This window comes from Sus scrofa, chromosome 15 (assembly GCF_054392235.1).
Source record: "Sus scrofa isolate SSC_HxYL_T2T_F1_AM1 chromosome 15, Sscrofa_HxYL_maternal_Yorkshire_Landrace_v2.0, whole genome shotgun sequence".
NCBI lineage: Eukaryota > Metazoa > Chordata > Mammalia > Artiodactyla > Suidae > Sus > Sus scrofa.
This window is the reverse complement of record NC_139397.1, coordinates 150,912,780-150,936,160: the sequence shown is the minus strand read 5'-3', so window position 1 is coordinate 150,936,160 and position 23,381 is coordinate 150,912,780. Positions and strand designations below refer to the sequence as shown.

General features: G+C 49.3%; 1 long non-coding RNA gene across 1 annotated transcript in view; it reads right to left on the bottom strand.

Annotated features, from left to right (window-relative positions):
- The window catches only part of LOC106506425 (uncharacterized), a 42,366-nt gene extending 28,989 nt beyond the window's left edge, over positions 1-13,377 (bottom strand). The window contains exons 1-3 of the long non-coding RNA XR_001301701.3: positions 13,252-13,377; positions 11,799-11,901; positions 3,832-4,384 (exon numbers count right to left, since the gene is read on the bottom strand). This is a non-coding gene — a long non-coding RNA (uncharacterized LOC106506425). The remainder of the gene's footprint in view (positions 1-3,831; positions 4,385-11,798; positions 11,902-13,251) is intronic.
- Positions 13,378-23,381: the final 10,004 nt, after the last annotated feature.

Sequence of the window (23,381 nt, the reverse complement as noted above, 5' to 3'; positions counted from 1 at the left end):
CCTCAGTCTCCCAGACACCAGTCTGTAAATTGGTGCCCCTCAACGAAAAAGATTTTATGACTTCATAGTTCAATGAAAATCCTAGGGACAAGGCCATTTATATGTGTGTGTAATTATAACTGCTGGTTTGGGATACTACTATCTTTTATGCCAATATCGTGCTTTTCTAGTGGGTTTTTATGGGGGTGGAGTGAAAAAAATGTTTTCATTAATGAAATTATTATAATAAATTATTACCGTTTGATTTTTTCTTATTACTCTCTGTAGATGAGAAAATTAGAAGTTGGTGGTTTTATTTTTACCAGTACACTTTACTTATATTGCTTGTTATATTCAAGTAGTCTCTAAAATCCCCAAGGCCAGGGCGCAATGGACTCTCGGTAATTGTCTTCATGTATCAAACTATAGAATTATTTGACTGTAATAACTACCAGGGGTCTAATAGTCTTGTCTGAAGATATTTTCAGCAATGCTTTCCCAAACCTTTCTACAATTTCTCATAAGTTCCTTTAAATATTAACCAAATAATTTTGTCTTTTTTGGAAGAGACAGCGAGCCCTCTCGTCCAAGGGAAAGTTTCAGAGCTTTTTCGTTTCCTCTTTGTCCTTCGGGAAGGTCAGATCTAAATGGATGGGTCTGAGCTTATGGTAACCATGTAATGTATGCTGTGTGTGTGTTTTTCTTGCTTTGTACTTTGCTTTCTTTATGTTACTTTGGTCTATTCTTATTTTTTCAAATCTTTCATAAAAATAAGATGTGTCAAAACCTTTTGAGGAAGGGTGAATCGTAAAAGTTTAAAAAGAAAAGATGAACACACTAACCGAAATTTTTAAAAAGAGGCTTGAATAGGAAATTCATATAAAATAAGGATAAATGGCATTGGTTGTATGAAAAAAAAAAATCAAACCCACTGGGAAGCAAGAAACCTCAAATTTACACAAGAAGTTACTCTCCCCTCCCCCACCCCATCACTGTTAACAAAACTATAAATTGGTGCAACTTTTCTAGCAGACAATTTAGCAGTTAAAATCAAGGTTTAAAATACACATGTCCAAAAAAAAAAAAAAAATGGAGTTCCCGTTGTGGCTCAGCAAGTTATGAACCAAACTAGTTACCATGAGGATGTGGGTTCGGTCCCTGGCCTTGCTCGGTGGGTTAAGGATCCAGCATTGCCGTGAGCTGTGGTGTAGGCCAGCAGCTGCAGCTCCGATTCGACTCCTAGCCCAGGAGGTTCCATATGTCATGAGTGTAGCCACCCTAAAAAGCAAAAATGAATAAATAAATAAGTAAAAATAAAATGTGCATGTCTTTTGACCCTAGACTTTTTGCTCCTTGGCCTTCTTTCTAAAGAACATGATTAAGGACTTCCTAGGCTCAGTTTATTAGTTATCAAGACCATTGTAACCAAGCCTGTGCAACCATCAGCACAGTGCAGTAGAAAAACTGTAACCACGATGCTTGTGCAACAACAGCTTCGCATGTGCTGGGAGGTTGTGGTCCGTCCTCACCATGGGATAATCTCTGCAACCACGACTGGCGACTTTCCCCCAGCCCTTAGCGTCCAGCGAATAAACAGCGTGTCCACTGAAATCTAAGGATAAGGAAATACACGCACACCTAGAGAATAATCTGGAAGCTTGGTCACAGACATGATAGCAATAGATACCGCAAGGGATAGGATTTTAAGGAGATGTTTTACTTTCTTACTCTCTGCTCGCTTTTATTTTCTGATGTTTCTCCTTGCAATGAACCTATATGATTTGTATCATAAGTGAGAATTGTTGTTTTCAAAAGTTTAATAAGTTTTAATTATCTTTAAAAACAGTAACAAAAAAACATATGGAGCCTGCTTCTAAGTATATTCGTTGATCATAAGGAAACTGCTTTTCAGTGGAGTTCCCATTGTGGCTCAGCAGTAACGAACCACACTAGTATCCACGAGGATGCAGGTTTGATCCCTGGCCCCTCACGCATTGGGTTAAGGATCTGGTGTTGCCATGAGCTTCAATGTAGGCCACAGACGAGGCTCAGATCTGGTATTGCTGATGCTGTGGTGTAGGCCAGCGGCTGCAGCTCCAATTCGACCTCTAGCCCGGGAACTTCCATAGGCTGCACTTTGGGCCAGAAAGAAAGAAAGAAAGAAAGAAAGAAAGAAAGAAAGAAAGGAAAAGGAAATTAAAGGAAAGGAAAGGAAACTATTTTTCCCATTTGCTCTTTGCCACAGTATTTAAATGATAACAAATACATTGTATACTCTTGATAACAATTTTTTTTATGGCCACACCCACAGCATATGGAGTTCTAGGGCCAGAGATGGAATCTGAGCCTCAGCTGTGACCTACATCACATCCGTGGCAACTCTGGATCCTTTAACCCACTGCACAGTGCAGGGGATCAGACCCTTGCTTCTGCTCCATCTGAGCTGCTACATTTGGCTTCTTAACCCACTGCCCCGCAACAGGAACTCTGATAATAAATACTCCGTCTCTGATGCGATGGTGAAATAGAGTGTCTCAGGTAAATTCCCAAATTTTTCCTGGGATTTTTGGGGTGTTACTTTAACATGAGGCACCAACCCTTGGTGGGGGAGGTGAGAGATGGGAAAAGGTCAGAGCCTGGTGCAAATCCCACCAGCTCCTTAAAAGCTTCTCCAGCCACCAAAGCAGCAGTGCATCCATCCTGCCTTCTCCTCCCACTCATTCCTAAGGGCCACCCCCAAATCCTGATCTTTTGGACAAGAGTCACATACCTTGTGCGTTGTCCCCATTCTGGAGGATGAAGGCATCCATGAGCCACGTACTCACATGGAAACACCCCTGTAACCGACCACTATCCCTGGGTCCTGCGAGATCCTGGAATATTCCTGGCCATGATTCCTAAACCTTCCAACGCTTTGGCCTGTGTAAGTTCTAAGTTCTTCTTGGATTTTATTTTATTATTTTATTTTTTAATTTTTTTTTTGTCTTTTTAGGGCCATACCTGAGGTATATGGGGGTTCCCGGCTAGGGGTCGAATGGGAGCTATGGCCGCTGGCCTACACCACAGCCACAGCAACTCGGGACCCAAGCCACATCTTCAACCTTCACCACAGCTCACGGCAATGCCAGATCCTTAACCCACTAAGCGAGGCCAGGGATTGAACCCACATCCTCATGGCTACTAGTCGGGTTCATTATTACTGAGCCATGAAGGGAACTCCATCTCCTTGGATTTTACAATGAAAATCAGCTCTTTCTTTATAGGTACACATACACATAAGCATGAACAAGACTCTACAAACAAAAAAAAAAAACAAAAAAAACACATATTCCACATAGTTGTATGCGTAGCGTGGTTGCTACTGATGGGAGTTGAGTGGAAAATGAGAAGTGAAAGAAGGAATTTCACAGTTTCATCACATCAGAGTCCAGCTGAACTGATCCCACAGCTCTTCTTTTTTTTTTTTTTTTTTTTTTTTTTTTTGCCTCTTTTAGGGCCACTCTCAAGGCATATGGAGGTTCCCAGGTTATGGGTCTACGGCAACACCAGATCCTTAACCCACTGAGCAAGGCCAGGGATCAAACCTGCAACCTCATGTTTCCTAGTCGGATTTGTTAACCACTGAGCCACAACGGGAACTCCCTCCACAGCTCTACTTAAATGTGGCTCGGTCCGGGAATGGGCTCCTGGTCCACTTTCCCCCCTGGCTGCTCCCTCTCCTTCCTCACCTCTGTGCCTCTGTCGGCCACGCAGGGCAGTTCCCTGTCCCGTGATGCTTTAGTGATGCCCCAGCCACTCCCCACCCTCCACCTCCCCAAGTAAGAGCCAACGTTGAATCTCCACTGGCCAGACCTGGCATTCCCCTGCGTTCTTTGAGCATCTGATTCTCATAAGAGCCCTTCAAGGAAGGTGGGTCCTTAAGAAGAGTCCTGGTGCTTGCTGGGTTTTTTATTTGTTTTTAGTTCATTACGTAAATAACTCCCTTGGCTGTTTTGAAAGCTGGAATTCCATTTTCAGAGCTGGAAAGAACACAGTGGTTTATGCTCCATGCGGTTGTTAAAAGGAAGGACCGACTCGCATAATGATGCTGTTTTCTCAGATGCTCTTTTCATTTAAGAAGATGAGTCCATCTGGTCACTTATGATGGAGCATCATAATGGGAGAAAAAAGAATCTATATATGTATGTGTGACCGGGTCACCTTGCTGCGCGTAGAAAATTGACAGAACACTGTAAACCAGTTATAATGGAAAAAATAAAAATCATTTAAAAATTAAAATAAAATGAAGTTTAGTTTGTAACTGCAAAAAAAAAAAAAAAAGATGAATCCAGTCGCATGTGGGTCCATCCGAGAAAACAATTCCACGATTCTGCCTCCATGTAACCCAGCAAGTGGTTTTTAAACCCTGTGGAGGAGAGGAGAGGATGGCTTGAGGGCAGAGATGGACGTGGGACTGATTAATTCTAACTTTACACAGTGGTGTACAAGGGAGGGTTGTCACAGCCTCGGAGGGACTCACTGGAGAGCCCACCCTCCCTGCTGTGATCTGGCCCCTCCCCCCTGTGATCTGGTGCTTTGCTAAAAGCCCTCCAGCAACTACCAGCATCCATTTCCGGCTGTTTCCCCTCCGGGCCTGGAGGGCACGGGGACAGGAACCCAGGAGAAGGTGCCTGGAGGACAGGTGAGAGGAGGTGGGGTCCCAGCGTAGGAGGCAGACACCTGCCACCCCCCACCCCCCACCACCCCGTGGAGAAGGCCCAGATCTCTGTCCCTCCCTCTGTCTGACCTCTGCCAGGGACCCTTCCCCACTGGCTGGACTCAGCCAGAGCCAGGAGACGCAGAGCCCAGCAATGACCCCACAGGTAGACCAGGAGGGAAGGGGAGGCGGAGGCAGAGAGGATTGCAGGGACAAAGGAAGGAGACCCCGCGTCACAGCCCTCGGCTCACAGGAGACACTGCAGGGAGCACTTGCGGACAAACACACACACACACACACACACACACACACACTGGGAGTGGGTTCTCTCGCCTAGCTCACAAGTCTTGGGCATCTTTCCATACGTTTTTCCTGGAAAGGCATTTGCAGCTTCCCTCCTCCCCTCCACCTTCATCTGAAAGCTCTTATCTCACTCTGCTTTCTCAGTTGTTTTCCTTTTTTTCTGTCTGTACCCAAGGCATGCAGAAGTTCCAGGGCCAGGGATGGAACCCATGCCACAGCAGTGCCAATGCCAGATCCTTTCATCACTAGGTCACCAGGGAACTCCTTAATTGTTTTCTACCTCTAGAATTAAAGGGCCTTGAAGGCACGGATCATGCCTTATTTATCATTACACCCTGGGTGTCTACCCAGGAGCCTTCCAGCCAGGCTTTTTTGGGAAAAAATGAGGAATAAAACCTATTAAGATGGAGTTCTGTTGAGGCTCAGTGGGTTAAAAACCTAACTAGTATCCATGAGGATGCAGGTTTGATCCTTGGCTTCAATCAGTGGGTTTAAGGATCTGGCATTGCTGCAGGTTGCCATGTAGGCCACAGCTGCAGCTCCAATTCGACCCGTAGCCTGGGAACTTCCACATGATGCAGGTTCAGCTGCAAAAAGAAAAGGAGGAGGAGGAGGAGAAGGAGAAGAGCACATTAGCACACATTTGGGAGGTCTTCACACAAAAGTGAAGGTGTTAGGTTTTATGCACGTGTGATCCTCCCGGCACAGAGTAAAGTGTGACATGTGGCTCATCACCACACAAAGCAAAGATCTGGACAAAGTCGTAGCAGAAGGGTTCCTGTGTGGCCCCCCACCTTCCCACGTCTTTGGATTCAGGAGACATGGGACCAGTTCTGGCCAGTGGGCGACAGCCAGAAGGGGCAGGTGTCACCTCCAGTGACATGTGCTCTTTCCCTTGCTTCTGCCACCTGGTGCCTCTCATTCCAGAAGGTGCAGACACAAGCTTCAGAGACCCCACCCACCTGGACATTGAGGGACTTGGGTCAGAGGCTTCCATGGACCCTCACCAGCCAGCTCACAGGAGCAAGAAATAAACCTTGCAGCCGAAGCCCTGCAACCTCTTGCTTTGTTGCCATAGACTCATCCAGCCTGCCTAACACTCAGAATGCACCTTCTTCTGTATAAAGGGACCACAGAGGACCAGCTTGCCTCTAAGCTCCTTTGTCACTTAGAGGCTGACTTGTGAGTCCACATATTGAAGCCCCAATTCCTGGTACCTCAGAATGTGACTATTTGGGGGGGGGGCCTTTAAAGGGTTAACTGGGGTTAAACGAGGTCACAAGGATGGGGCCCTGATCCAATGGGGCTGGTGCCCTCATAACACGAGGAAGATGTGAGCCAATGGGAAGAGAGCAGGTGAGGACACAGAGAGAAGACGGCTATAACCACAAGCTGAGGCGAGAGGTCTCAGCAGAGATCAATACAGCTGCCACCTTGATCTCAGACCTCCAGCATCCAGAGCCATGAGACATAACTTCCTGCTGTTTTAGCCCCAGGTCTGCGGTAGTCAGCCCAGGCAGACTAGGACAGGGACCCGGACATTCTGTAAGTTTCATTGTATATGTGAATGATTGGAGAGAAAATCTATGAAAAAGATTCACAAAATAGGGAAGTAAATGGTATTCTTTTTTAGGATTTCTTATTAACCATAGCTAAGACCTTCATTAGGCAACATGGAAGAGCAAAAAACACACACTTCTGTTTTCCCTTCTTGGCACTCTTAACATTTTTGCATTCTAATTGAGGATTTATGAGGTCATTTTAGAAAGCATACATCTTTTTTGGAAAAATGCATTTCTTTTATGGGTATGTCACTGCATCCCCACGGTGGATAATCAGAATTTGGCCCTATGAATTCCAGGGACACTGGTAAATCACGTTATCATCGGTACAAGATCACAGGTCCTTGCTGGGAGCCACAGTCAAATCAGATTTAAGTGCAGTGCTAAGTTTTGAGTATGGGGATTGAAGCGTTGGTTCTCATCGTGAACACATGCGTGGAATGACAATGAACCAGGCTGCTGACGGATCTGCCGTGCAAATACCACCACCCCCTCTCACGGCACATCTTGCTCATCACTCAGGCACCTGTCCCCACCGACTCTAGACTTTGCTCAGAACCCTCCTGAAGAGGGAAGCATCACGGTCAGTGACTCGGGGAGGGCAGGTGCACTAAGACCCAGAGCCCAGCCTCCAGAGTCTGGTCCAGCGATTTTGTTCGCATGTCGGCTGGCTTGTTCGTTGGTTTCCTGTCCCCTCAATCAGCCATCTTTTAGTTCCATGCCTGCCCTTTGGTTGTGGGTTGAGTTGTGTTCCCCCAAAAGGTACGTTCAAATCCTCACCCCGTGTCATTAAACGTGACCTTACGCAGAACTAGAGTCTATGGATAAAAGCAAGTTAAGATGAGGTCAACCTGGCGGAGGGTGGCCCTGACCCAGTGACTGACATCCTTACAGGAGGGGAGGTCTGGGCACAGAACAGAGCAGATGCTCACGGGGAAGGACCGTGGGGCGATGCTGGCAGAGACTAGGGGGATGCAACCGAGCAAAGCACCACCCATACCACCCAAAGCCAGCAGGGCCGAGAAGGGCTTCCTCCCCAGAGCGTCCTGAGGGGCACGGTCAGGGGCCCTTGATTTCCAACCTCTGGGCCCCGGAACCGAGAGGATAAATTTCTTCTATTTTATGCCACACAGTGTGTGGTCATTTGTTAACAGCAGCTGCAGGAAACGGACACACTTTCTTTCTGCCCATTCCTTCCCTCAGAGTGGAAGAATCTGGGGTCACTGGGTGATGCGTCCAGATAGAAAAGACACACACACACAAACACACCACAATACAACTCACAAGCAAATACAGCACACAAACCACACATCCAACACACACACACACACCCCACACACACATGCACCACGTGCCTATTCAACAGTGAATGAAGACCAAATACAGGCTTGTGGAAGCCAACATGCTACAAATAGGGTTTTCCTGCTAAATGAGCAGGACCCTTAACTGAAACTATTCTGACACAAAGGACTGTCATTCGATACACCGCTCTCCAGCTTCGCCTTTGGCCAACATCAACTGTGAAAGAGCGCCCCTCCTCCGGGCTTTCTTCTCCAAGGACCCTAAGACCTGCGGCAACCTTTAAATGGAGCCTCCAGGAACGACCCCCCCTTCAGCCTGGCAGATGCCACCGCATTTGCTAACATTACACAAAAGCAGGACCATAAACTCTGAGTGGGATTGAGAGTCAAAGAAAGACAAGCTCTGTGGGAAAAGTCATGGGCTCCAGGCCCTGAAGGCAAATAAAATGCGGTAATTTGTCAGGAGGCTCAACAGACGGGCTTTCCTCTGAATGTGTGGTAGTTAAGGAACCAAGAAAAGCAGACATTTACGTTTTCCTTCCTACCTTATCCGCTTTCCATTTTTCAGAATTCCAAAGTTTCATGATGGGCCCTGAGTAACGGCCTCCACAGTCAGAGACCGTTCTGGAAGGAGAGACGATTTGACAAAGCAGGACCTGCGTTTTGGAAAATCACTGTGGAAAATTAACATCCTTCTAATCATAAAATCCTTTGATTGCCCTGGTGAAATCATTTTAATCTTCCGCAATGCTTCATGCCATAATGATTAAATTGTGCAAATTAATGCTATTTTTAATTACCTTTTTCTAGAGAGTTGTTAACACCAGAGCATTCTTTGACCAGATTTATAAATCTTAAGCGCTTTCAGCCTGAGCAGGCAAAAGTTGAAACAGGGAGGCGGGGCGTGTTGAAATATTTAGAAGTTGCTCTGAAGCCTTCTAAAGCTGTCCTTTTGAGAGGGAAGTTTTGAAGATGCCACCCCATAATAAATCATCATCAGAAAAGCTCTCCACAGCTATGGGAGCCGGCGACCCTCCTCTGAGTTGGGAATGATGGAACCAGCGCAGGTCCCAGAGAACGCAGTTCTGGAGGCGAATCCCTGACCGTTAGCCTGGCTTGGACCCATCAAAACAGCACATGTGCTGCTAGCCCCTGTGAGGGCTGACTCTCAGTGGGACAGCACCCGCCTGGTGCCTTAGATGTCACAGAGATGCCACTGTCATCTCCCAGCTGCCAGGTCACTGCTTTCAGGAACTGAGACTCCACCTTGAGGAACCCTTGGGTCTTAGCGGCTCCCATTGGACTCTACATCCTCGGAAGCACGAGGTCTACGGTGCTCCATCAAAACCTGCCTGGAAAAGTCCCTGCCAAGGAAGCTCAAGCAAGAGCGCAGGGGGCAGGTGGGGTGGTGAGATCTCCAACCAGGGTCTGGTTCCAGACGTGGGCATCTTATGTCCTGAAACACCATCCTTCACCTGCAAATCTCTGCCTTTCACCAACCGACATGGCAGCCAACCGAGCAGGCATTCATCAAAGTTCCAAGGAAGTGGTCCCTGCCCCAGAGATGCACTCAGACGGACCTTCTAGAAGTGACTCCTTGTCCAGTTGGAGGAGTGTGTGCGTCTGACACCACGAGCTATGGGCTTCTTCAGGGTCCCCCTCAGGTTGGAAGCCCAGCCATGTTCCCTGTGAAGTGGGCCCCTGCCAATGACCTACCAAGGCCATCAAAGGCCTGGCCATTCTCACCCACCACAGCCTGATAGCACTCCAACCTCCCTCCCCTGAACCTTCACAGCAATTACCCCAACAACCCTCTTCCTTCCTAACCCAGCTCAGCACTAGTCCAGGATGGCCCAGCCGGCTCAGAAGCTGCTATCAAGCCCCTACATGCAGACTGACCAGATCCTAAAGGACCTACAGCTAAAGAGAACCAAGGGAGCTGAATTCGGCTGATGCTACAAGCAAAGGGAATGCAGGAGGGAAATGAGAATTGGGGCTGTGAACTGGCACATGTTTAGAAGACAGAAGAGAGACTCTCATCAAATTGCAAGGCCACAACGATTACAGGAGCTTTCAGAAACTGTACATCCTCCTACGAGCTGCCGAATCATTTCACTGGCACTGATTTCCCTATGACAGTAGTTGGGTCCTATGCCCTGACCTGTGTTTTTGAGGCCTCAGGCATGAAACATGCTGGCCTGCAGCTCAAGTACTGTGGCATTGGGGTGCTTATTCCGGGCCCTTTTAAAGAACTCTAAGGGGGCTCAGGACACTTACAGGCCTTCGGCAGAGTGCCATCAGAGAGCAAATATGCACCAGATCTCTGAGTTGAGTTGTGCAGGTATTATCGTACATTTTTGGAGACTTTAAACATGCATTAATTTTGATTTTGCAGGGTTCCTTTGTATGGCTTAAAGCCCATCTATCTTTTTTTTTTTTTTTTCTTTTTAGGGCCACACCTTCCGCACATGAAAGTTCCCAGGCTAGCGATCCACTTGGAGCTGCAGCTGCCGGCCTACACCACAGCCACAGCAACACCGCATCCCTGACCCACTGAGAGAGGCCAGGGATAGAGCCCGCACCCTCCTGGATACAAGTCACGTCTGTTTCCACTGAGCCACAAAGGAAATTCTCAAAATCCATCTATCTTTTTTCCAGACTGTAATCACTTTGTCTGGCAGTGTGGTCCAGGGCTGATGAGAAGGAGGGTAGGCCCCTGGTGTCTCACCCCCCTACACGGTGGGTAAGGGGGCCTGGGCCCAGGTGGTCCCTTTTCATGTCTGGCAGGGAACACTCTGGCTCCTTCTTAAGGCCACGTTTCTGTTAGTAAGAACAGAGACACAGCACACATGCAAGGCCAGGCAAGCTCCTGGGAAAGGGAGGCCATAAACTTTCCCCCAGGAGCTGCTGGGGATTCCAGAACAGGCAGCAGCTCTTTAGCTTTTTGAATGAAGCCTTTCAGGTCCCTGATCTGACCTCACCACTGGGCAGGGGCTCTGGAAGCTGTTTGCACTTAACCTGGAGGAGGCGAAAACAGAAGCCTCCGAGGGATGGTGACAAGAAGAAACAGGCAGGACACTAGAGTGGTCTCCGAAGCAGGGGCAGAGCAGGGCACCCAGGGCAGAGAGCTGGGTGTCTATAGAATCAAACGCCAGCTCCACTGGGGCTGCCCGCTTCTGACTTCGAGTCTTTTTCTGAAGGGTCCCACCCCCACGCTCCCCCACCCCCACGCTTCCCCACCCCCACGCTCCCCCACCTCCCCTGCCAGGGATACCCTGCCAACCGGGCTATCCACGCATGCGCTCTGGGCGGCTCTGGCAGGAGGAGAGCCTCAGAGGGAGGGAAGGAGGGAGGGAGGATTGCTCCCTTGGCCCCTCCCCCTTCCCCATGAGATCACCATCCACCATCCATCCTCCTGTCCCTCAGCAGGAGGTCCCCACCCTCTGGGGACAGCTGGGCCTTCACGCTAAGCTCCCACGTTCAATAACCTCACACAGCATCCTTGTCCCAGCAAGCACTTTTGTCCCGCTTGCCCCCAGCCCCCTCCTGGGCACCCCGACCCCAGCACCCCAGCATCTTCCAGACCCTGCGGGGCCCCGATATAGGCTCCCAGGTCACAGGGAGGAGGGGCTGCATCACTTCGGGTGAAAAATGAAGCCCCAGACCGGCATCTTCTCAAACCTGAACCAAATTAATTTGGGGAATGGCGTTTGCAGCCTCATTCCTAATGACCGTACAGGAATGGATATGTCCTGTTTTCTGATGAAATATTCTACTGTCTCTTGCACAAAAATGGCAAAATGAATGCGTGTGGAAGTGATGGATGTGATCATGCTGACCGTGAACCAAGGGAAATGCTTCCCCCCGTCCAGAGCTGCTTTTAATCTGAAGCGCTCTGGTTAATATTGCTGCGCCGCCTCATTTGTAACGCGAAGTCGTTCAAATAGATGATCTCACCCCCCAGGACTTCATGCAGCCTCTGATTTGATAAGGTGAGAACGGGTCGCAACAGCTTCTTACTGAAGGGGGTTCACCACGTTTGACAACGTCTTCCTGGCATCTGTGTGAAAGGGAAGATGGCAGAGGCAGGGCTCAGGGGCTGGACCCTTTAAAACATGGGCACGCTCTCCTGGGGCTGGAGCCTGGGTCACTCCAAGGGGACCTGACAGCAGTGACATAGTGCTGCCAGCATCCGGGGACACAAACTCCTTTAAACCGACCCATCTGCACAGTGATGTCTGGGGCCTGGCCTCCCAGCGTTGTTCGTGGTCTATTATTTTGTTTTGGTATTAATTCATTTCTCCTTATAAAAGCAGAGGCGAATCACTTTTGGAAATTTTCAGTATCCAAAAAAAAAAAAAAAAAGAAAAGAAAAGAAGAAAATGGGGGTGGGGGGAGAGGCAGGAGAAAGTAAAAAAGGAGAGCAAATTATCTAAAAGGTCCAGCACCTGGGGCCAGTTCTGTGTTTCCTGCCCGTTTGGGTACATGTGAAAAGCTCGCAAACACAGTGGTATCCTGGGGTTGTCTTGTCATAGCCCAACGCGAGCATTCAAACCGATGTGGAGCGGACGTCCCTACTCCTGGACGGGCCTGGAGGGCCACTTCACACAAGTGTCAGGCTGCAAAGACAAAACTGGACTGCAGCAACTGCTTTTTAAAAAAATGATAAAACAGAAGTTCCCACTGTGGCACAGGGGGTCACAAAACCGGCATAGTCTCTGTGAGGATGTGGGTTCCATCTCTGGCCAACTCAGTGGGTTAAGGATCCGGCCTAGGTCCCAGATGTCACTCAGATCTGGTTTTGCCGTGCCTGTGGCCAGTAGCTGCAGCTCTCATTCAGCCCCTAGCCCAGGAACTTCCATATGCTGTGGGTAAAGCTGTAAAAATAAAAAAAAAAGATAAAATAAAAGATCTGGTAGACTAGGAAATACAGACGAGAAAAAAAAATAGAGAGTTTTTTTAATTTTCAGGAATTTTTTTTTGGTTGCACGTGTTGCATGCCAGCGCCAGGGATCAAACCCGAGCCACAGCAGTGACCCAAGCAGCTGCAGTGTCAACACAGAATCCTTAACCACTAGGTCACTAGGAAACTCCAAGAAAGTTATATTTTTGGTAGCAAGGCACTTGACAATCTCTGAATGTGTCCTTTTCTACAAAAGCACAGAAATGAGGGCAGGGTTTAGATCCAGAGATCCGCCATGGTAGGGGGCGGGGGCCCGGAATGGATGCTGGTCCCTGCCTCTTGCCTGAAACTGAGCTTTTCCCTGGGACTGTGTCCCCCTCTGGCCCCAGGACCTGTCCCACCCTGGATGACAGGTGTAGGCAATTTGGAACAACTAAGCTTACACCAGGGCCCCCCCCCCCGCCCAGGTCCCACACAGGCTCCATCTTCCTGGCGCCTCTGACTCACGTGTAGGGTTCACCCCCTCGTGCTGTCTCTGCAGGCATCTCATTCCAATTCTACCCGGTTACATTCCCCAGACGCACTGGGGGCTGCTGCTGCCAGAGGGCTTATTTATACGGCAGAGAAGAAAAGAATGAGCGCACTGTTCTCAGAGGGGACGCGCAGAATGTTCTCTGCGAGCCGTGGGACGCTGCTCCGTTGCCAACTCTGACGTCTCCAAAGCCACCCACCTCACTCTAGGTTTCCAGCACCTCCTTGCCCGTTCCTGAGAAGGTCAGCTTTCATCAGAAAGAGCTGACTCATTTTGTGGTTTTGGCACAATGCCCCAAGTGCCCTACTTAAGCCGCCCTTAGGAACGAGGCACCTGGGAGCCAAGCTGCATCTGCTCCGGGCGCTCTGAGCACGTGCCTCTGACAGGCGCCAACAAGACCCGCCTGTCATCGGCAGGGGAACCCCATGTCTTGGAGGGGGTGCGTTCTGGAGAGGCGATCATTGCTCTCATCAAAGTGAGCTTCCCGTGGACCCTAGTCAAGGGGAAGCGGTTCCGCGGACCAGCAGGGCTTTGCGGGATGGAGCCAAAGCAGGAGGAGGGCGAAGCCTCCTCCGGTTCCACGGGGAGGACGCGAGCTTGTCCGGGCAAACAGGGTGGATGGTTCTGCATCGAGGCTTCCAAGAGAGCTTCGTGACCTTGGCAGGACGGAATCCAAGGGAACAGAGAAAGGTGCCGAAGCTTTGCCTTGTCTGCTCGGTTATCCACAAACACCGACGTGGGGAGAGGCCGCAAGCGGAGGGCTGGAATTAAGCAATCGCAGTTCCTTCTTGAGGCTCAGTCCGGCCGGCACGCATGCGCTTCAGAAGGGGTGATGGAGACAGGGTCCTGAGAGGAGCAGGTCGGCCGCGCTCAGAGCCTCGCCCACCCGGAGCCCGTTCCCTGGCACCGTGGGCCTCTCCCAACACTTGCCTCCGCGCATGTGGCTTGCCAGCCTTCGCATGTGCGCTTGTGGTTGAGGAATAATCCAGAAGACTTTCCCCGAGGCTTTATGACGGCATCAGAGAGCTTCAGCAAAGAGCGCCCTGGCCTCCGGGAGCTCGTAACCGTTTTCATCACATGATCATCTCCATCCCCGAGCCCCGCATATACCACCGAACCTCCAAAATTACCCTTCCACGGATCTTAATTACCACAAAGCATTCCAAGCTCAACACACCTCAGAAACACACGCACGCGCGCACACACACACAACAAAGCAAAGAACCCTCTAAATATATTTGTCTTCTGTCTCAGCTCAAACGGATAAAAGGCAGCCGTTTCAGCTTCTTCGCAGTTGTGCTAGTTTAACAATTCGGACTGAATTATGATTGTTGCGACTCATGTGCTCATTTGAAAAATTCATCAAAAATCTGCCTGGCCTAAAATGTTAGCTGTAACTTGAACCAGTTGTTTCATTAAATTTAATGTATTTAGGTGGGGGTGGAGGGGAGAGAAACTGCCGTCTTATGATGAATTGTTTGAAATGGTTCAACATTTGTTTCCTTGCTCCTAAGTTTTTCTCTCTCCTTTGAAGATCAGATCCTCGCCAGCATTTCTGAAGCAGTGGGTCTGTGCCTCTGTTTACACAGGCGCTTCCGTGGCCCTCAGCAAGCGGGTTCTGCACGGAGACCCACCACCCAAGGCGTCACCCCTTAGGCCAGCGGCCAAGCATCTCTTAGACGGGAGAGGCGGCCAGAGAGAGACCTGGGGAAAGGCTCTGTCCTCACTGCCAGGACCTTAGAAGAGAATCAACAGGTGAAAACGGGGCGCCCAGGCAGCCTGCCAACTGCCTGGTGTCCGCTTTCTCCTGTGGCCTCTCCCGCAAACGTCTTCAGCTCCTTCCAAGTGGCTGTGTCCTTGGACCTCCCTCCCCAGATGCTCATGTCCCCTCTTCCCCCCAAGCCCCTGTTCTGGTTCACGTCTGATAAAAGACATCTCGTGTGCTGGTTTTCTGGAAAATGTCAGATAAGCCAGGCAGGGGTGCTTTTCCGGTCTGGCTAAGCAGAGGAGGCGAAAGTTCTCCAGCCTTAAGAGGGCTGATGTGCAAGGCGGGGAGAGAAGAGCCCTAAGAAGCAGGATCACGCGGAAGGGGAGGTGCCCTCAGGGCGCAGGGCGTGGAGATGCGGGGCAAGGAGGTCGCAGCACGGTTCAGGGGCTGGTGCATCGCCTCCAGCTCTGGCCCTGGGAACAGCGCTCCTGGCTATTCTACAAACCACTGTGGGCGAGGGGACACAGCCTCTTCCCTATGTAGGCGCAGGACTCTCTTCTCCCAGTCCCTTCCCTTCCAAATGTGTAGGGAGAACCTCAAATCCTGAAGGAGGCGGGCAGATCATCCCAAACCGAGGGCCTCCTTTTTCTCACCTCTGTACCTCTGCGCATGTGCGCTCCCCCCCCCCCCACCCTGTGAAACGTCTTACACCTTGGCTGCTTCGGCCTCAAGCCCCTCCTGGTTCCCACCCCCAGTTCTGGATCCAATCTTCTGAAGCGTGATCCCATATGAGAGCCCCATATACGAGCCGAGCAGCCAGATTCATCCCTGGGGACTGGACCTGGTCTCTGAGCCTGCGGGGATCTCTCTCTCTCTCTCTTTTTTTTTTTTTTTTTTTTGTCTTTTTGCCTTTTCCCAGGCTAGGGGTCTAATCGGAGCTATAGCCACTGGCCTACGCCAGAGCCACAGCAACACGGGATCAGAGTCGCCTCTGCGATCTACACCACAGCTCATGGCAACGCTGGATCCTTAACCCACTGAGCAAGGCCAGGGATCGTACAGCAACTTCATGGTTCCTAGTCGATTCCTTAACCACTGAGCCATGAGGGGAACTCCTGAGCCTGTGGGGGATCTTGTAGAACTTCTCTGTAATTATAACACCATCCCAAATTCTGCCCAGAGACCCCAGGCCAGATACATCCTTTGGCCACAGCCACCACCCAGAACCATCCTGAGACTCACAGATCTTGTGAGTGGACGCTGGGTACCAGTGCCCCTTCACCTTGATGCCCCGAGGTCTGAACTTCTTCCTGCCAGGCCAGCTTGGCATCCTTACCCCACCTTAAGGCTCTTTGCCCAAGACACCATCAAGGCTAAAGATGGTATGAATTCTGCCTTCACCCAAAACTTGGAACTTCCATACAGCTACCCCGTGATGGCGCATATTCATCACATGGGAATAAAAGGAAAGGGAATAAAAAATATCCTGTGGAAGTTATATCCTATGACCTGGGATCAAAATTAGCAAAATTAACCACAGGTACAGTCTTAGCTGGCCGACTGCACCAGGATCCAGATAACATCCCATCCTAGAGAAGAGGGTTTGGAATCACAGCTCGGTGGGAAAGCAGAAAATATGTCTCTGGTCCCTGTGTTTGGGGTCCGCTTCAGAAGTTACCTGTGCAGAAATCCTAGTCTGTATCCACTTACCTTTTAGGTTTTTAAATTGCTTCCTGTACCTGCTAATCACGTGGGATTGAATACTTCTTTCAGAAGTTTTCTTATTTACAGCTAGACCACTGCTGTGATGTTTATGCCAGTAAATCTCCTGGCTCCCCATAGACTTTGCCAAATCCCTCCACCCCCAAATAATCCAGACCAAAAAGCTGCATCAGAAATTAATAACCAGGATCATAAATCAAAGTGAAGGTTTTATCCTTTCATTGTGCATACGGCATCATGACTAACTGAGTATCCCGGTGCACACGGGACTTATCAAAAAGGGGGAAAAACCCTCCCTTAATCAAAGGCATATTTCATCTCTGAAAAATTCATCAGAATGTGTTACAGAGGGACTCTCTCTAGCACATCTGGAAACTCACATTTTTTTTCCTCTGTCATTATATTCAGGAATACAAGCGCTTTTGATTTGCATGCATAAAGCAGTTTCTTCATCCCTTATCTTGTGTGCCATGTGAATGAATTTCTGTGATCTACGGTGACAATTACTGAAATATGGATTAAGAGTGCCTGCATTATGCAGATGGTGGCCATGATCAAGGAGCTGCCAGAAATATAATACAGTGCTGGAGCCTGTCCTGTTGTTTCTTCCTCGGAGCCCTGCCTGCTGTCTGGAATCAGAGGTTCCGAGAGTACTTGAACCCAGACTCTGCCAGGCTTTAATCAGGAGTGATGTTGACAAGTCATCCGGCTTTGGCAATCTTGTGCTCAAGCCAATGACGGAACTTCCACCTTCAGATTCCCGTCAGGCGGATTGATTCCCTCTGCTCTGCCAAGGGGCTCTTCCCCTCTTGTCTGCAATAACATACCTGCCAGCTCTTGCCAAGTCCTCCCAGGTAGATTAAGTGCATCCATTTCTTATATGTCGGCGGAAATCAGAGAGGCCAACATCTCCGGGAAAGGCTTTCATCATTTATAATGATGCCCATCCTACCGGTGCCTAGCACCCAAGTTTGTGCACAAAATAAATGGTGGAACGTGAAGAAAATAGCTCATGTGCAGCAATGCCAGGTATGTGGAGGCCTATGTTTATCACCACCACCTGCCAAAAGCAGGGTTGCTGGTGTCTATAACGGCCGTCATCAGTAGGCAACTTACCCCTCTCCTAGGTGGGAGGCACTGAGGAATGCTAAAGATAAAGATGCTCGAGTTCATCCTGTGATGCCAAGAGCTTGGAGGAATTCCTTATACTCAGTTTGCTCATATATAAAGTATTTATATAGTAGATACAGTATATACTAGAGAGCATATGATAAACTAGTGTATCCGTTTCCTAGAGCTACTGTACCGGTGTACCACAAACCAGGTGGCTTAGAACTACAGGAAAGTATTCTCTCACAGTTCTAGGGGCTGAAGTCCAAAGTCGAGGTGCCAGCAAGGCTGTGTTCCCTTTAAAATCTAAGGGAAAGATGCTTCTTGGCCTCTTTCAGCATCTGGTACCCACAGATGTTCCTTGGCTTATGGCAGCATCACTCAGGTCTTCTCTGGGCATCTTCCCTGTGGCTCTCCACATAGTCTGCCTCCGTGCGGGTCTGTCTCTGTGTCCAAATATTGCCTTTTTATAAGATGTTAATTGTGTAAGTCCGACAGGATCTGAGCCCTCCCTATGAGCGCATTTTTGAACTTGGCTACCTCTCTGAAGACCCCGTCTCCAAACAAGGTCACCTTCTGAGCTGCTGGGGATTAGAACTCCAACATATCTTTTGGAGAGGACAGAATTCAGCCCATAACCTCATCTGCAGCGCCCTGGTGAGGCCTAGAGGTGATGTGGGCTCTGTGCCCCACACATTAACGGCTGTCATCCGAGCCCTGGGGACAGGTGGGCTTGGTGTAGGGCACTGTGAAGTGGCAGTTAACGAAGGGATTTGCTGAAGACTCAAGCTCTGTAGGGAGTAGGAACATATGCAAATGAGCTGCAGGCATCACAGTGGGTCCCTGGCTAGATATGCAAATTCAGCTTTCACATAATCCTTGGAGCACTTGCAGCTGCCCCAGACCAGGCATGATGGGAGCCACGTGAGCATCTAAACTTGGCATCAAACCTGCTTTCTTCCAAAATCATGGACAATTATTCTCTCTGAAAAGACCAAGATTGTTCATTGTTTTTCAAGGAAATATGAAAGGGAGAAGAATGAATGAAATATCACTATTAAAAAGGCTGTTGGGGAGAATGCTACACCAGGTAATGAATGCTCTGAGCAAGGATGGGCTACAAGCACGTTCATCATAAGGACAGCAAGGTGAAACATCCAGACCTATGGTCAAGGTCGCACAGCTCTTAGGGTTCTAACTCAGCCTGGCTTCACTCAGCCACCCCTTTTGAAGAATTCTTAATAAACAATAAAGAGCTCATTGCTCTTAGGGACCTGTCCTCAGGCTTTGACTGAGGACTCCTCTATGCTGCAGGACCTGCAGTGTGCGTGCCCAGTGGACTCCAGGATTTACACGTGCCTGGGATCTGCATTAAACGTTGTTGGTTCCAGGATTCACACATGCCTGGGATCTGCATTAAACGTTGCTGCTTGGATGTGGGAAAATCAAACTATAATTCCATACGGTGTGGAACAGGACTCTCCCCCCACAGCTTATAATTAAAATGGCTTTTGCAGTGCTGGCTGCCCACCTCCTGCCTTGGAAAGCTTCAGACCAGCTCCTCTCCTACGGGCCACACGGTTTTACCATCAAGAGTTGGGAGTGATTTCAGAGGGGAAAGCGGTCCTGCTGGTTGACTACTGCCAGAGAGATCAGCTTGTCTTAAACTCAAGTCCTCACCCCAGCAGATGTCCTTCCAAAAATGTCGTGCCAGGGGGTCATTGAAGGGTACGGGTGGCCATAATTTCTTCTGGCTGCTTTCCCTATGAAATCATATGGAATTAAACTGATGTTTTGTGGGAATATTACTGAGGGGTTTTCCCCCCTTTGGCCATGATGAAGAGCCCGCCATTTAAAAAAAAAAAAATTAGCTCAAATCATTTCTCCAGTGTTTTATGGGGAACAGAACTTTGAGAAACCTACTCGTTCCTAATGTGTGTCTGATCCCCCTTGGCTCCTTCCAGTGGAGGGTTTTGGTTTGAATGCTCAGTTCCCAAAAGTGGGCATGCAATGTGACCATCTGATAAGCTCTTGGAGATGCACGGGTCTGACCTCAGCTGGGAACACAAAACTCCCAGGTTTGGTGTGCTTTTCAAAGGCATTTATCTGCCTCTGAGCAACTTTTACCCACACTCCCGTCGAGAAACGTTTGAAGGACAAGGAGCCCATCCAGTTATCCACAGGTTTCCAGAATTTTCTGCACGAAGTGTAGTCTCTCTTATCTTGTTTGTCATGTCAAGGACGAACAGAATTTCCACGTGGATGCAGTGGTGATATAAGAAAGAGCCTTGAGGAGTTCCCATCATCGTGGCTGAGTGGTTAACGAACCCAGCTGGCATCCATGAGGTTTGATCCCTGGCCTTGATCAGTGGGTTAAGGATCTGGCGCTGCTGTGAGCTGTGGTGTAGGTTGGCAGCTACAGCTCTGATTAGACCTCTAGCCTGGAAACATCCATATGCCATGGGTGTGGCCCTAAAAAGACAAAAAGACGAAAAAAAAAAAAAGTTTGAACATTTGAGGTCCTTCTACATCAAATCACTTAAGAAGTCCTATGTGGCTCCAAAGGTTAGGGACCCAACATTGTCTCTGTGAGGCTGTGTGTTTGATCTCTGGCCTTGCTCAGTGGGTTAAAGATCCAGCCTTGCCAGCAGCTGCAGCTATGATTCGACCCCTAGCTCAGGAACTTCCGTATGCTGCAGGTGCAGCCCTGAAAAGAAAAAACAAAACAAAAAAAGTAAAAGAGAAAGGGAAAAAGAAGTGGGGGAGGAGAAGTTGGACATAAGAAATGGTACTTCACACACACACAGAGCCAGTCACACACCAGGAGGCACTTTGCTTCCCGAAGGGATTCATTTGTCTCATTTCCATGAGCTTCGAAGTCTCACAGCCAGTTCAGGCTTCTGTTTTTGCTTTGGCTACCAGGACCCTCCAGTTAGCACCCCCGCTTCAGTAGGGCTAAGACCATCTGGTTTATCCTTTTCCTGCCACTCTGCCGTCTTGATTCTCCGTCAGCTCTGATGCCCCCCAGTCCTAATGCATTACTTTTTATCCATTTAGTCCCCATATTCATTTTGGGAGAGGCACCTAAAATCGTTTGTGGAAAGAGGTGGGCATGTAAATAAGCCAATTAAATCGGTGACTAATGAGTTGATAGAGGTAAAGTATCTTTAACCCAAGTTGCCCCTCAGTTGATGAGACACACATTTCCCTGTGTGACCTGGGAAATGAAGCATTGGTTCCGTGGGTTGATACTGTCCTGCTGAGAGTCAAAATTAGAAGCAAAATTAAAAGTAAGCCCTGTCCGTCTGCCCTCTCTAGCCCCTCAGAGTGAAGTTGCTTGAAGGGTGGTCTATATTCCATGAGTGGGAATCCAAACCTTTCAAGGTCACTCAACGCTGAACTGAGTTCTGGTTTCACAGGAACAAAACGAGGTCCCAAACTTGTATGGATCCCTGTCTGCTGATGTTCGGACTGTCATACAATGAATAAAGTTTCAAAAGTTGGAAAATCAGGGCGTTCCCATTGTGGCTTAGTGGTTAACAACCCAACTAGTATCCACGAGGACGTGGGTTCGATCCCTGGCCTCTCTCAGTGGGTTAAGGATCGGGCATTGCCATGAGTTGTGGTGTAGGTCTCAGATGTGGCTCAGATCTGGTGTTGCTGTGGCTGTGGTATAGGCTGGCAGCTACAGCTCTGATTCCACCCCTAGCCTGGGAACCACCATATGCGGTGGGTGCAGCCCTAAAAAGACAAAAAGACAAAAAAAGCTTGGAAAATCACAACCAATAGGGGAGTGAGTTCTTTTTGCTGGACTGTAGAGGTCAGTGAATGGATTTTGCAGGACATCTCATGTATTGGGGCGGTTGAGATCTTAGCTGAGATCTAAACCCACACTGTCACCTGGGGTCCCCTCTGCCACATGCCTGCCTGCAGCCAGTGCCAGCTTCTGCCAGCCTCCCCCACCACTGTGATGAGCACCTCCCTCACCCTCCCCTGCCTGGGGCTGCACCCGCCAGCTCTCCCGGCCCTATCAGAGGACTGACTCAGTGTGCAGAGGTCAGGGCTTCCGTTTCAGGGCCCTGGGAGGGGCTTATCCAAGTGCCCCACCAGTATTTGTTGTATGCAGTTTGCAGAGTGATGTATCTGCATCCCTACTGGTTAAGCCCCCCATCTCTTGCCCCTCTGACTTTCTCTCCTGCCTCCACTGTGGGTGGGGGAGGGACCAGGGGCTTTGGGGGATCCCTTTAAGGGGAAGTTGAGTTGGAAAAGCAATTAGTTTAGGGTTTGCCAGCTATCTTTCTGTGGTTTGTGTCCACTTCCAGGGAGTTATGCTGTTGATCACCATCCTGGTTTAGGAATGGCTCTGGGCATCTCCCTCCCGCCCCTTGGCTGCCCATGGACTGTGCTCACACCTGGATTTGTCAAACTGGCTAGCGGTGTCAACAATGCATAGCATCCTGAGGACTAAAACAGAAATGCCCTGAAATCTTACAGGGCAGAACTGTAACAGCCGCTTTTCCAAGCTCGACAACACTCCTCTAAGTTTACCTGAGCTTCTGGTATTTGTCCCCTAACCTCAGCCCCTGCCCCGCCCCACCAATAACAGGTGGTGGGGCTGAAAGACATGTTCCTAGACCATGGAGAACATAAAACGAATTTTGACCCACCCTGTGGAGAGAAGAATGGAATCAAATGCTCATCTCTCCATAGGAAGCAATAATTCAAAATTATTGTTGATCTGGATGTGATTAAAGAATGTATAGCCAGATGGAAGGAGTCAGTATGATAAACGGGGCTTAGGCAGTTGATCAGATATATTAACGGTAGTTCCAAGAGTCATAAGACATGTTGCTTTTTCGGATTTTGTAACTTATGTGTTATGTATCAGCTTTTCAAAACTTGTGATTTGCCGTGATTTCTTTTCAAGTATAAATGAAGACGGACATAGCTCATTTAGGCTGTGTAATCATGTTTTCTCTTGCTTCAAGAGAACCCTGAGTGTTGAACAGACCCCAAACCCACATCCTACCCCGGCACCAGGGTGTGGGGGCAGCGCTTACTCCTACAGCCCAAGCCCAGCATCCTCAGATCCACCGTGGTGGGGGGGGGCAGGGGGTGGGACCAGGGACTCCCCTTCAGTTTGGGCTTCTCTGCTTGTGCCACCACATCTGTTCATCCTGCTGGGAGAGGGTGCTGCTGTGAGACTCGCCTTTTGTAGCAGCTCTGACACCTGTCTGTCCCTCACCAGCTCCTTATCCCCAGAGCTTGGGGCTCTTCCCAAAACCAGGCAGACTGTTCTCAGGATCAGGATGTGAGAGCTCCAAGGGACTGCTGTGGGCAGAACATCGGCCGTGAGACTCCAGCCTCTAAGCCCTCCCATCGATGGGACCCCTGGAATATGAAAGAAATCTAACGCCCCCTCCGCTTCCCTCCCAGGGCCAGCCTTTGTTTCCTTGGTAAAATGGGAAAACGAGGGTTCCTGCCTTGCTGGGTTATGGTGCGTAATATAGTCCACGTGAGGCCTTGGGCACGGTGCCCGGGACACAGTGAGCGCTCACGACTGTC